The sequence below is a fragment of the Ammospiza caudacuta genome, chromosome 2 (assembly GCF_027887145.1).
Source record: "Ammospiza caudacuta isolate bAmmCau1 chromosome 2, bAmmCau1.pri, whole genome shotgun sequence".
Classification (NCBI taxonomy): Eukaryota; Metazoa; Chordata; class Aves; order Passeriformes; family Passerellidae; genus Ammospiza; species Ammospiza caudacuta.
In genome coordinates this window covers 104,954,724-104,968,585 of record NC_080594.1, presented here as the reverse complement: position 1 = coordinate 104,968,585, position 13,862 = coordinate 104,954,724, and the positions used below count along the sequence as shown (strand labels likewise).

At 46.6% G+C, this 13,862-nt stretch overlaps 1 protein-coding gene across 2 annotated transcripts in view; it reads right to left on the bottom strand.

Moving 5' to 3' along the window:
- The window catches only part of RAI2 (retinoic acid induced 2), a 43,228-nt gene that overhangs the window by 12,537 nt on the left and 16,829 nt on the right, over positions 1-13,862 (bottom strand). Inside the window, exon 1 of one of the 2 annotated variants that reach the window (XM_058825677.1) lies at positions 1,246-1,421. The exons of the other annotated variant lie outside the window; for it this stretch is intronic. The gene's annotated coding sequence lies outside the window, so the exon portion shown is untranslated. Of the gene's footprint in view, positions 1-1,245; positions 1,422-13,862 lie in introns of those variants that run through there. 2 annotated transcript variants of the gene reach the window in all.

The window sequence follows — 13,862 nt, the reverse complement described above, 5'->3', positions numbered from 1 at the left end:
TCCCTTTCAGAACAGCTGCTGGCCACTCCTTGTGGCACATTCCTCCCATGTGCCTTCTCCTATCTCTTCATCATGTTTCTCTGCTGCCAGAGCACTTCTAGTCAGCCTAATGTTGTCAGAATTGTACTAATTTGATGCTCTATTAATGAAGATGTTGTAGCCAATTAACGAAGTCTTCTCCAGCTGCTTTGGTATCTGAGCTCTGACCGACACACTGCTCTCAATGCATGGAGGTGAGACTATTCCAAAGTATTCCAAGACTACCAAAAAAAGTAATAATGCTCTTTGTCATCAGGGGTTCAGACTCAGACTACTCAGAGGAAAAGGGCTGTATTTACATATATACACATATATATATATATATATTTACATTTATACATATATACATACATATATGTATAAATGCAAGCAGGGCAACCAGTGATGTAAAACCAGCACTGCTATTGCAGTAAATAGCATTTTCCTGATTCTGTGAACAAGTCAACATGAACATATTTTGCAGATGCTTATTGCAAAAGGAAACAAGGTCAGTCTTGCCCATACTTTTCCATCAAACCTTTGGAGAGAACATACATCATGATGAGTGCACTATACCAAATTTTGTTATTATCGTCTCCCCTACCCCTCCCCTAATGATGGCTGCATGGTTTCAGAAGAGAAGCACACTGCTGTAGGATATAGAGCCCCTGACATATTTACTGCAGCATTTTTCACCAGTAATTTCCACTGCAATGTGTGCTATTATGTGTTCAGAAAAACTTAGGGAAACTGCAGGATGCATAACGACAATTACATCTCTCCCAGATGAGACTACTACGTTAATGGATCGGCGTCATCCATCACCATAGATCCCACGTCCTCTGGGGAATGTCACCAGCTCACTCCAATAAATCTGACTGGGAGATTTCATATTTGGCAGCTCAGCTCAGCCTCAGGAAGCAGTCTAGCAATGCAGTCCACAGCATGACTGTGGCTCAGCTCTCCTGGTGAGGTGATGTTACTCTATGGCAATGAAGCTCTGGATGTAAGAGGTCCTGCACTCCAGCATGTAAGGGCACACAGGGCTGCAGCCTGGCATTAATTCCACACACAATTTTCAAAGAACTGAATTTTGGTATACATGAACTGTAGACAATGGAGGAAGAAAGTTACTGTGTAGCTTCATTCCTTTACCACCAACAACAAAGAAAATGAAATAAAAAATTAAGAAGAATAAAACTAACAGTGAAAAAACTCCAAACAGACCTGCCAGCAGGCTGCTGCAGCTCTGAAGTAATTTTTTTTGCTGTCAGTCTTCTTGATTCTTCAGGCCACCTCAGCAGACAGAGCAGACTGACTGCCATGAAAATGTGAGGTGATGCTCTACTAGGGAAGAACATACTAGTCACAGGCTCTCCCTTTAGGAAAGTCAAACAAATAACACACAAATAAAAACCTCCATGGCAGTACCATGTCCTACCTTATCCTTGTAATAACAGCAGGACAGGGCCTGAGGCTGCTTCCCCTTTCTCCTGCACTAATGCAAATACAGCCGCAGTGTAAGAGCAGGCTGGGGGGAAGGTCAGCCCCACAGAAGCCCTTTTGAGAAGCAGCTCTGAGCAAGGGGGTCTGAGGGCACTTTTGTCTCTCGTGTTTTGTGTATATTGTTTCAGGCAGTGATACATTTCCCTGACACATTTTTCATGTAGCTGGAGCTAAGAGTTTTCTTGCACTGTATGGAGTGGGGAGTGCCACAGCACTGCTATTCCCAACGGCTTGACCATTTTGAGTCCTCTCTTCCCCGAGGCACCAGCTCTTCCCACTAACCCACCCCACACTGGATCAGTGTCACAGGTGATGCACAAAGTCCTTCTTCCTCAGCCTGGGTATACAATGAGGTGGCACCAATGCCAATGCCTATTCCCACTAGGATAGGGCCAGTACCAAACATACTCCTGGAAATGGGGACAGCCTTGGGGTGCCACCTGTGCCTGTCCAACCCTCCCTGTCCCCAAATGCCAGATCTTAAGCAACCCCCAGGGTCTTAACCCACCCCCAGGGTGAGTGACCCCCTCCCCTGTCTCTGTGGGAGCACTGGGTATGGCCAAAGGAACAGAGATGGGCACTGAGGGCTTGAGCTACTGCAGCTCCTGCAGTTCCAAGTGCCTGACAGAAGCACAACAGAGCCTGGGAGATCAGCAAACAAGGAGGAAATGGTTTAAATTATATAGTAACTTTAGGGAATAAAAACTGCCTATAGCCTGTGTAAATTGTGAGAAATGGCACATTCTCTTCTTGCCTCAGGCAAATGCTTATGCTGGTAGCAAGCTTGGCTACGAATGACACCCTTGCAGAAAGAAACAACAAGAGCACCCAAGACGTACAAAATATTCTGTATTCTCTTGGTGGGGTGTTAAAGAAAACAACTATGTTCATTGAAGAGCCTGCTTTTGGCAAAGGGGGTGGGCAGATACCACCTGCAAAAGCTCTCCCTGATCCCTTTCAGTGGCACAGTCAGCATCGGGCACTGCACTTGCCCCATGCTCAAGGGGTGAAGCTGGTGCTGACCAGAAGAGCTGCTGCACCTTTCAGGTCCTCTGCATGGAAAATGTGGCTCTGTCCCACACTAGCCCAAGATGCTCCATGGCTCCAGCTGGGCTGTTGCATCTGGGCACCCCACATGCAGAATGGGGGGTCTGTGAGGTACCAAAGCAGTGTGTGCCAGGCCATTGTGCTCCCAGGGGCTGCTGCTGGCCTGTCTTTGCCCAGGATGGTGGCTGAGGGAAACCAGAGGTGTCTGCAATACAAGGTGCACAGCAGGAACAAGCTGCACCCCTACAGGGGTTAAGAAGAAGCCCTGAGAGCCAAGGCAGCAACCAAGGAAAAGCACTGTTTGCACTGCCTGGCAGAGGACACGCTCCCGCACCAAACTGTCGGATGAGCTGGATAAACACCTAGGCAGCACAAAGCAGAGGAGACAGCTGTGCCCCAGTGAGCACAAACCCTGTATGACCTCAGCTGAATCCTCCTGAAAAGGTGTCACGGTTCAAGAAGCCAAGCACACAGCCACTGGCCATGGCTGCACTGGAGGGCGGCCACCAGGGCACGGATAGCGACATGAACTCTGTCAAGATGTGCTCCACAACAAGAAGGCACCAGAACTGCCCTGAACTCAGCATCCACAGTTCTCCCCATGGGGAGGCCAGGTCAGGCTGCAACAACCAACTTGCATCTCCATGGCTGGCTGATGCAACTGGAAGGGTTGAATCTTCTCCAGAACACACTGTGTGCAGGTTAACTCCAGTGATCTCCAGGGATAGCAGCCCTTGCATGGACCTCACTGGTGAGGTCAGTGCCAGCCCCCATCACTTCACACGGAATGCTGCCATGGTGAATGCATCCCAGTGCACACTCATCTCGCCACCCCCAGGCATCCTCCATGTCCAGTGGAAAGGCTCCCCCAGAATGCTGCAAAAGCATGAGGAATCAATAAAATACATTGACTTTTTATCTGACAATAGCAATTTTACAGCTCAGTGCTAACCAGAGTAAACAGGAGAGCATAATGCTACCAAAAATAAATTAAAGAAGAGCTGTGGGTCTTTGAAGATCCCAAAACACCCAGTACAATTAACATCCAGTAAACTCTGCCCAGTCCTTACAGTGATGAAGGACAATTCAGCCCCTGCTCTGGGTGACGGTTTCTCCAGGACCCAGCCTCCAGCACATGTTTGGGTTTAGCTGTCTAAACAGGCACTGAGGGATTAGGTCTCTGCGTGTCTTCAATGCTAATTAAAGGTTATTTATTATCCATTTTTTCCCGATAGTGCATATTTCTTCTTTGTGTAAACACAACCGAGGCCAATGTCTAAAAAAACCCACAAAACCAAAAGTGGTGGAAAGGCTCTGCATTTTACCAAGTTATGGGGTGTGAGGACACCCCACAGGCTGCCCTGCTGGCGCCTGGCTCTCCCTGTCCAGCAGCCACAGCACAGGGTGCTTGCCACCACACAGAGCTGAGTCTGAACTCTCCTGAGCTCCATCAGCTCCCTCCATGCTGTTCATGGCTTGGGCAGTAGTTCCCAGGAGAAGTTCTGGTCATGTTTGCTCCTGCAGCAGCAGTGCTTACAGTCAGTCAGATCTGGACAAGGGAGCTGGAGCACACTCCAACTGCAGCGTGAAATTGGTACCAGAGCATCCTGGACAGCATCTGTCACACTGACACACAAAATGTGCATCTGGAACAAGGTGCAGCATCCCCTTATTTCATCAACCAGTTTTTAGGACTCTAGAAAGGGCTTACTCATGTAACATTGAAGAAAGCCCTTTGGCAACACCCTTGATACAGCCAGTGAAGTACAGCTGTCTTCCCCAGACCTTGGTTTGTGTGCTGGTGGGCACTGGTGGGTTTGGCTGGAGCTAGAGCCCAGACCTTACATCAAAAAGCCACTGAAGCTGCAGACCCAGGCACTGAGGAAAACAGAAATGCAACCTTATCCTGGCTGCCTTTATGGTCCTGGCAGAGCGGCTGCATTATGATACACTCTTAAACACAGTTATCTCCTCTTTTTTTAAAAGGCCTTGTTATGATGCAAAAAGTCATCCACAAATGGAAAAAATATTTCTTTTCATAGGCCTCTTTGTGACTTTTAAGTTTCTGACTCCAAACTAAGAAACACTTATTTCATACAGATTTGTACAAGTAACATGAAAAATTTAAACTGGTCTATGAATCTGCTATTAAAGATACAATGCTACTTGTTACCCTTGTAAATATAGAACTATTTTAGCCCTTCTCTTGCTGCGTCTTATAAAGGCAACATACTGTAGTTCCAGTTGTTGCATTTTTAAAAGTGTTTATCTGGGTCACTGCTACTTACAGCTTAAGAAGATTTAGTGAAGCCCATTTAGAATCAGTCTAGTGCAAAGGAAAAAAGTTCTTTAATTAAAACTGAAAGAATTATTTTGTTTGGAGGGTAAAGATCTCAACATTATCAAATTAAAGTCTTTTGACTGATTCAAGAAGAAAATAGACCTATAGGCAATTTCATTCAAAAGGCATTTAGACTTTTGGGGACTTCTGGACTCACCACAAATTATTTCATGTAAATGGCAATTTCAGGTAGAGAAATGAAAACCCAGAGCATTACAACATTAGGATTATTCTTTCTGTAGCAAGAATAATGAAGTGATTCCTGATTTTTGGTGGTCTGGCTCACTTGGAGCCTTGCTGGTGTGCCAGCTTGCCCTGAGAGGCCACACTTCTATCTGCACAGTGGATGTCACACAAGATGGGAGAGAAGAAAACCTGTTTTGATGGCATTGCTCCCAGATCCTTCTACCAGGACATCTGCAAAGAGAGAAAGCAGGGAGGGACGTTCAGAGGCCAGAAGTGGCACCAGGCTCTGTGCATTTCCAATGGTCCTAGCTTTCCACTGTCTGTGAAAATACCTAAGGAAGATGTTGGTCAGGAAAGGCAGAGCTGCCACTCACGTAGGAAATGAAGTGGGAGGCTGAGTGGCCTGAATGGCTGAGCACATCTGTGTGATGCAAGGCAACATCCCTCAGCGTCACACTGCCCGTCAGTGACAGGGAAGTGACTCAGAAGACAAGAGCACTTCAAAGGTTCAAGGAATACTGGTTTATTTTAGCTGAAGCCCATCTGCCACAAAACAGGGAGGACTGCAAGCAGAAAGCATCCACTCTGCATCCTGTGGCTGCTGCTGGAGTGGTTCATCCTGCAGGAACAAAAGCCTTCCCCCTCTTTTCCATTTCTTCTGGTCATGGGAGGAGGGCAGGCTGGGAGAGAGCCATCACTGCTGCTGCTGAACTGCAGCCAGAGGATCCTGACACTGCACCAGAGTGGGATGAGAAGTTCAGCACCAGCCCCAGCCTGCCCCATGGTCTCCATGAGAGAAAGCCAAACAACCACCCATCCTTCAGCAGGGTACTGGTGTGACAGAAACATGAGGTTACAGCAGCTGCATCACTCTGATCCTCAGCTAATTATTGCTCATATCCACAGCACCAACACAGCGAGGAAAGGAATGAGCAGGTAGTCAGCAGCTTGATCCTGTTATTGATAGGATGCTAAGAGGGAAATAACTAAGTATAAAATATTTCCTGTGTCAGAAGCAGGTAGGAATAGCGATGGATTTTCTTCAGATTATTGAAGGTAAAAAAAGGAAAGACATAAAGTCTCAAAAAAGGAAAGACATAAAGTCTCAAAACCCCAAAGTTTTTATTTACTTTGTTTCAAACAGGGCAATTTTTACTAGGTTTTTGGGGATTGCTTTTTGTTTGGTTTTTTTTCAGTTCCTTCAATCTATTCTTTGTTGACAGACAACATACCAGATATTCACTGGATATGGTGATCTACAGCTTCAGTTTTTGGGGTTCCCATGTGACTGCAAGAGGGTAGTTTCTGGCACTTCAAGTCCTGCTGCAGCAGAAGTCATCTTACAGTCAGCAGGGCCAGCTACAGATCAAGACTCCAAAGGAGTAAAAAGCTCAATATCTAGCCCCCTAGTAAGAGAGGATTTATTTTATCATATTGTTTTTTAGAGATTTATCACTTCCTTTACCTTCCTCCATACGCACAGTGAAGAAAATCTGTTTTAAACATGTGACAGGCATGATTTCCATTAGAGGGTAAAATTGGGGGATAAATGAAGAAAAAAGGCAGCTATTATTAACCCAGAGACATTCACTGTGCTGATGAGTGAGCACTAGCAGCTGAATGTGTTTTTCAGCCTATTTAACAGATCAGGTTGCCACACCATTCTCCAGCTAATCTCAGATCACTGGAACCCCTTTCCTTAAGAACAGGGCTGTAAGAAGTAATTAAATGTTGTCTGGGTTTGTGCAAGTAGGCATAACCACTTTGTCCACAAGTGCCTTGGAAGTCAGCTGCTGGTCCTTATGGAACAGCACATCTGGCTCTAACACCAGGTCCCGCAGGTTGTGGAGCCCTGCAGTCAGCTGGGTGGAATTCTGGTGCAACAGCTTCAGAGAGCTGTACTGGATCAACCCCAGAGAGGCAGATACCTTTGAATGCAGGTCAGACACCAGTCCTGTGGAGACCAGAGCATGCCCCAAAAACCTGAAGCAAGGAGCAAAAGAGAAGGAAGGATGCAGAGCTCTGACATCTGTACCACAGAACTGTGAAGACCTCTGAGTTGTCTCCAGATCAAAGGAGCACTTGATAGCAGTCACCAAACGCCTTCCAGCAGAACACCACCACTCATCTCAAGCCTCACTCATCCTCCCAGGAAAGGCCACTCTGCTGACAGAGTGGCCTTGATGATTTATTCCTAGGACTAGCTGCAATGGAAGGAAGGGGTAGCACATGGAAATGTGGCATCAGCAGAGAGATGCCATTTGGGGAATGCAATTCTGGGGATGCACATGAAAAGTGAAGATGATGCAGGGTACAAGACAGAATTCTGGGCATTAAAAAAAATCAACCAAACAGAAAACCCAAATGAACACCTTCCCTCCTGCCCCCCCCCCGAGACAAAAATATGTAGGGAAGATGAAGAGGCAAATGGAAGAAGAAAACCTAGGGCTGCTGACCCAAAGGAAAAGATGAATGAAGCTGCAGAGAATACTAGAAGTAGAGATGGTGGAAATCTGAATTTGTTAGGGAAGATACAGAAGCAGGGACAAATATAGAGCTGCTGGGCAGTGCCATTATCTTGCAGAAATTAAGACTCCTTGAGGGATGTCTACTGTGTTTCTAAAGCAGTTGACAAAGATGGATGAAAAATCCTTCTGAACACAATGGAGGAAGTGATCTATTTTCATAATTCTGAAAGCTGGAGAATAGGCTTGTCTAGATCATAGCACAGAAAGCCAGACCATGTAAACAGGTGTACTTGGGCAGACCATGCTCTTTTACAGGCCTCCATGGGCTCTCCACAATTCAGTTGTGAAGGTCTGATTTGGATTGAATGCTCAAACAAAGTGACTGGCAAGGAGTGGAGTCCCAGGGCATCTCCACAGTGTGAGCTGCAAAACTGTTCCCAGCTAAAACTGCAGGAGCTGCATTTCTGTGGAACAAAAATGTATTGAGAACAACATTCAAGGCTCTAAAAAAAATACTTTACTTTCTGCCTGCAGTCAATCCCATACACAAATCTCCCCACAGTTTGCCTTCTAGAAGGAAAGAATACTCCACTGAAGCCATTCCTAAGCAATAGCATTTCTTGTGATGACCAGAAATCAACTTTAAATTTGTGTTGTCTCTTACTAAGCCACAAAGAAATTTCTTATCATTGCCTTGAAGTCACAGATTCCTGTGGTCTGCTTGGACCCACTTTGAGCTTCAAATTCTCAAACAGCCACAATAATAAAGACTGTTATACAATGTGTGTTATGCTGCAGCCAGTAAACACCACAAGCAGCATCCTGAGATTTACGACACAGCACTGTAAGATTTTACAGACAGCCTTCAACCTGAGAAATAAAGTAACTAGGGGAATAGAGTCTGAAAAACAAACTAAATTTATTCCCAAGTCAAAGCACAAAAGAACATGAAAGACCCAAAGAAGAGTCAATACAGATTTTCAATTTCATCATTTTGATTTAATAAAATTCTTTGGATAGTGTTGCTGGCTCAATACAAGCATAAAAATTGTAATGGCAAATACTGTACTGTGATTCATGGACTGAAAACTTGTCTGATTTCATTATGCTGGTAAATGTAACACTGCAGATACCTTCTCTTGGAAAGCTATTTCTAAATTGCTACATCAATATAAAGATAATCAGAATTGATATTTACCTTTTACAGGAACAGCATGTGTCTATATGTCCACATGGGCACATACACACAAACTTCTATTTTCAACATTTCTCCATTTTTTGGACACAGGAATACATGCTACAGGAACTGCTGATTTGGCCCAAACCAACCCATGCAGTTGCAAGCTGCCCAATCCAGGACATTTTTACTGGTTGTACCCTTTTCACTCACTGAAAGTAATTCAAACAGAAGTACTCAGCAGAAGTTCAGCTGAATCATTTGTTATCCCAGACTCTGGAAGGTGCAACTTCACCTTCAGTTTACAATGATATAATTGATGGATAAATCACTGAAGCCCTAAGATATGCAGCATCTATTAACACTTATGTTAACTCTATTTATATTTTTCAGCTGGAATAGAGCACAGCAAATATTTTTAACTAAACTTTGCCTTTCACTCACAGTTTTGTAACAGAAGTACAAGGCAGTGTGTTAAGGCAGATTTCAGGTGCCAGCGCCCACATGCCACTGCTGACAATGTCTGTGGGACAGGAGGCTGACAAGGAAGCAAAGATGTGAGACAGCACCAGTGAAGGAGAGAGAAGCAGAAGTGAGGAAGCAACATGGCCAGAGAGGGACAAGGATGTCCCTGCACAAAGTGGAGCCTTGTGTCCCTGTTGATCCCTGCCTTGAATGCCTTGGGCCACACGTTTCTCCTGGCTGTCCCCAGAGGGGTCCTCTGCAGCACATTCTCCACAGGTCCCACAGCTCCCACACTGCCCATGGCTCACACAGCCCATGGCTCACACAGCCCATGGCTCACACAGCTCCCACACTGCCCATGGCTCACACAGCCCATGGCTCACACAGCCCATGGCTCACACAGCTCCCACACTGCCCATGGCTCACACAGCCCATGGCTCACACATCCCAAGGCTCACACAGCCCATGGCTCACACAGCCCATGGCTCACACAGCTCCCACACTGCCCATGGCTCACACAGCCCATGGCTCACACAGCTCCCACACTGCCCATGGCTCACACAGCCCATGGCTCACACAGCTCCCACACTGCCCATGGCTCACACAGCCCATGGCTCACACAGCTCCCACACTGCCCATGGCTCACACAGCCCAAGGCTCACACAGCCTACACCCCCAGCCCTGAGGGCAGCAACCCTTCAGAGGGGCATCTGAAAAGGGACTCCAGAGGGAGAGGATAACAGGGACAGCCTCTGAAGCTCCAAGGACACGGATCTGTCCTCTGCAGCCACTGAAAGAGCAAGGGCACGTCCAGCCCTCATAAATTACCCAGGCCACATCCCCATTTCTGCTCACCATTGCAGGAGCCCACAGGGTGATCCTTTGCCTTGTCCCCCTCGATCACTGTCACAAGGAACAACTACTGGCACTTATCAGCAGAGACATCTCTGAGAAGGAGTGACTTCAGGACACAGTGTCCTTCCCCGGTCCCTTGAACCCTTGAGACAATTTACAATGCTGTCACTTGTACATATTCCCCCCTCATCTACACAGTTCTTGTCTCTATATTTAACATTCTCCTTTCTAAACAAAAGTCCTTAAGAGTTCTCACAAGACCTTGATGATAAGACCTTTTATTGATATTCCAGTTCACTTTTCAAAATATTTGCAGATTATAGGATAAATGATGTTTGCTTTTATCCCCATTTCAGGAGATAACGGTTGGGTAACTTACGATATCCAGATGAAAATTTATTGGTTAGCACTGGGGAAAGCAAATCCTTCCCAAAATTAGCCTTTGACCCAGTTAGTCTTCCATAAACAAGCAATGATTTAAAAAATCCTCATCAGATAAGATGTTTGCAGCCCCATCATCTACTTGCATAAATGTTAGAAGGTGTAAACATAACAAAGATACATCAGCCATAATTTACAGCCCCAAGACTGAGGATGAAAAACTGTGGAAAACTTCCCTAATGAAATGTCAAAGCCAACTAGCTTCACTAGAGCTAATCTGCAAATCTCGATGACAGAGCAGATTACCCAGCCGGCTAAACTGACAAGTGCCCAAGGAAGCTCATCTCCCAGGGATTACACCTCCATTTCTGTTTGCCTTCCTCTGAGTTATATGGAAGAGCCCCAGAGGAAACAAGTTTCAGCTCATCTATTTCCTTCAGAGGGCTTTCAGTCCACTACCCAGTCTTAAAGCATCAAGCAACAACAGCACATATACACACACAGAGACAAGAGTCCCAAATATTGACATTACTGTGCAATAGGCCAGTCACCCACAGATGCCAGGCACAAAGATGCTGACAGATGCTGCAGCATAAACCTCCCAAGAACCTTCAGGTTTGGCAACGAAATCCTCTGTTTCCCATTCACGCTGCCCTGTTGCTTGGATCTAAATAACGCCCAATATGAGAGATTTATTTTTTTCTCACACTGGCTATCTATAGAAAATCCTTTTTTGTAAGTCTCTGTTGTGCAGCTTCTGAATGTCAGGCCCAGCAAACCAAAACATTTTATTGTAATTTCATATTGTTTACTTTTGCGAGGCAGGATCTTGGCAAAGACGAGTGTTTCCTCCAGGGACAAGGAGGATGGGGCTGGGAGGAGGGGAGGACAGACGGATGGAAGGAAGCATTTTAATGCAGACTTCCTCACTGTCTGCTTTAATGGGGACCTGGCTGAAATACAAAGGAAGAGGTAAGTAAGAAGACCTTGGCTACAAATGTAGAGATGCCAGAGAATGGGTGTGAGGATGCCCCGGGACCAGCCTACACAGGCAGTGACACCAGGGAAACACTGCCAGCCCCAGCCACCCACCACTGCCCCTCAGCAGGGCTGGGAGGATCCTGGGGTCCCCATGGCAGGCACAGTTCAAAGGGCTGTGCCCAAGAAGGAGCAGGGAAGGACAACCTTGCCCAGGCTGCTCCCACTGTGCTCCCACACATCCCGGCAAAGCCAGTGAGACCCCCGGATCCACAGACACTCCTGGCTCCTTGCTCAGACCCTCCTCCTCCCTACACAGCCCCAAACTGTGGGCAGCTTTCCCTCCAGGAAAGATGGCACCACCCAAGTACATATTTCTCCACGAGGATCCTCCCACTATTCCAGGATGAAGAAGAGGAGGAGGCTCCTTACACCCTTCTGCCCAGGGACACTGGAAAGCACCAGCGATTCCACCACAGACATCTATGTTTCACTGTGTGTTTCCAGGGAGATTTGACACACAACATTCAAAGGTTTGGGTAAGCAATATTTAAGTTGATGAGGGGTCATTTAAGTGTTTTATGTTCAGGGAACAAGGCATTTGAAACACACCACATGATGTGAGTCTCCTGCTGAAGTGATGGTCCTCCAAGAAACCTGCAGGAGATGTGGATGGTGCCAGCAGTACAGTTGAAAGCAGTTTTATTGACTTTGTGCTGTCCCCAGCTGTCCAACTAAGAGACCCAGACCACCTCATCTTCTTTAATCCTGGATTCTTTGGGCTGCTCCACGCAAGACAAAGTGCCAGGACACATGGAAGGAGCATGGTGCCTTGAAGCCATGGCTCCCCCTGTCCCCTGGACCACCCGTGGCTGCAGGCAGACTGGCAGGCTCTGGTGACAGCTCCCTGCTCCTGCTGGGTGCCTGGCAAACCTCAGCAGAGCTGAACTGCTAGCTCTGTTCTTGGCATAACAAATCTCCCTGTCCTTCAGCATCGCCTCTCCCTCTCCTTCTGAAGCTTTGTTTTGGTAGAAAGAGGTTCACAAAGACCTTTACACAAACTCACCCAACGACAACTGCTTTACTACGTACAATGATTCACTGGTGTTTAAAAATCCCACAAACAGGAGCTCTCACTGACTTTATGACCGACTTCCCACGAAGGCACTGAGGCCAGCAATGGCTAATGCTCCATCTGGCATCGACTCCCTGTGAATATCTCTCAGCAATAACAACTGATAGCAGAGCTCAGAGCCTACACATCATCCTCCTGTTTGTACATAAATTCCCTTTAAAAGGATTTCAGCATCCTCACACTGCTTCTTCCCAAGCGTTCAGGCTCTTAAAGCCAAGTCAGCCAGACAGAATGGTGCCACGCAACTACAAACAATGCAGGACAATTTTTTATTACAATACACGGCACGATTCTTTCTAAAAGCACTGCCAGTAATATGCAGTGTGTAAAAATACACATTCATCATAAAGAGGTTAGATACTAATTCCTGCAGCTTAATTTCTTCTTGAGAGCACCAGCCCATTTTTCAATTAAGGCAGGATAATATTATTAATCATAAAAAATTGCTGATGTGTAAAATTGTTTCTTTTTTGGCTGGCATTGGCTGAGAGACATCGGACATGATGCCTCTGAATTAGTCTAACTTTGTGGCAGTATGGAAGCAGTATCATCCTTTTTGGTGAGGATTCATGCTGTCATCAGAGTCATCAGTGCTTTCTGTTTAATGTTTTATCTGCTTTCCTCTGCTGCTGAAGGGGTTTGCCTAATTCTGACCAAAATAACTGCACACAGTGCCTTCAGATGTGGCCACCAAAAGCAGAATGGAGAGAAGAGAATTTAAGAAACAACCCAAATTCTATAAAATACTAAGCTATGAATAACAAAACCTCTCTTTGCCATGCAGTCAGCAAGGGTGACCGCTGGACTGTGACTTGGCAGGATCCAAGGAGATGCTGCAGAGGTGTGGGTATGCCAGCATCCTGCAGAGGGATGGCAGCTCCCTGCAAAGGCACACCCTGGTACCTGGCACTCACCCTGCTGAACTGAGGGCCTCTCAGCTCAGCCCTGCTGTGAGTGCTCCACTCCACCAAGGCCAGATTATTTCAGGTGGACAGCAGGGGACGGGCACATGCCCTGGTCTTGCCCCTGCAGCAGCCAGCATGACCTCTAGGAGCCCTCCACGGGACACAGAAGCACCCAAGTGAGGAGCAGGGCTGTCCCAGGCCCCTCCATGCTGGGGCCAGGAAATGAACCTGCTCAGGATGCTCAGGCTTGCTCAGCATGATGGAGCTGGAAGGAGCCAGCCTGGCTCCTGGCTCCACAAGTGCTCGTCGGTACTCCAATGGCACAGATCCAGACAAAACGCCTTCTTTCCAGTCAGGTATCCAACCCTTCTTCCATCTATGGGCAGTTTCCCTTCCACAC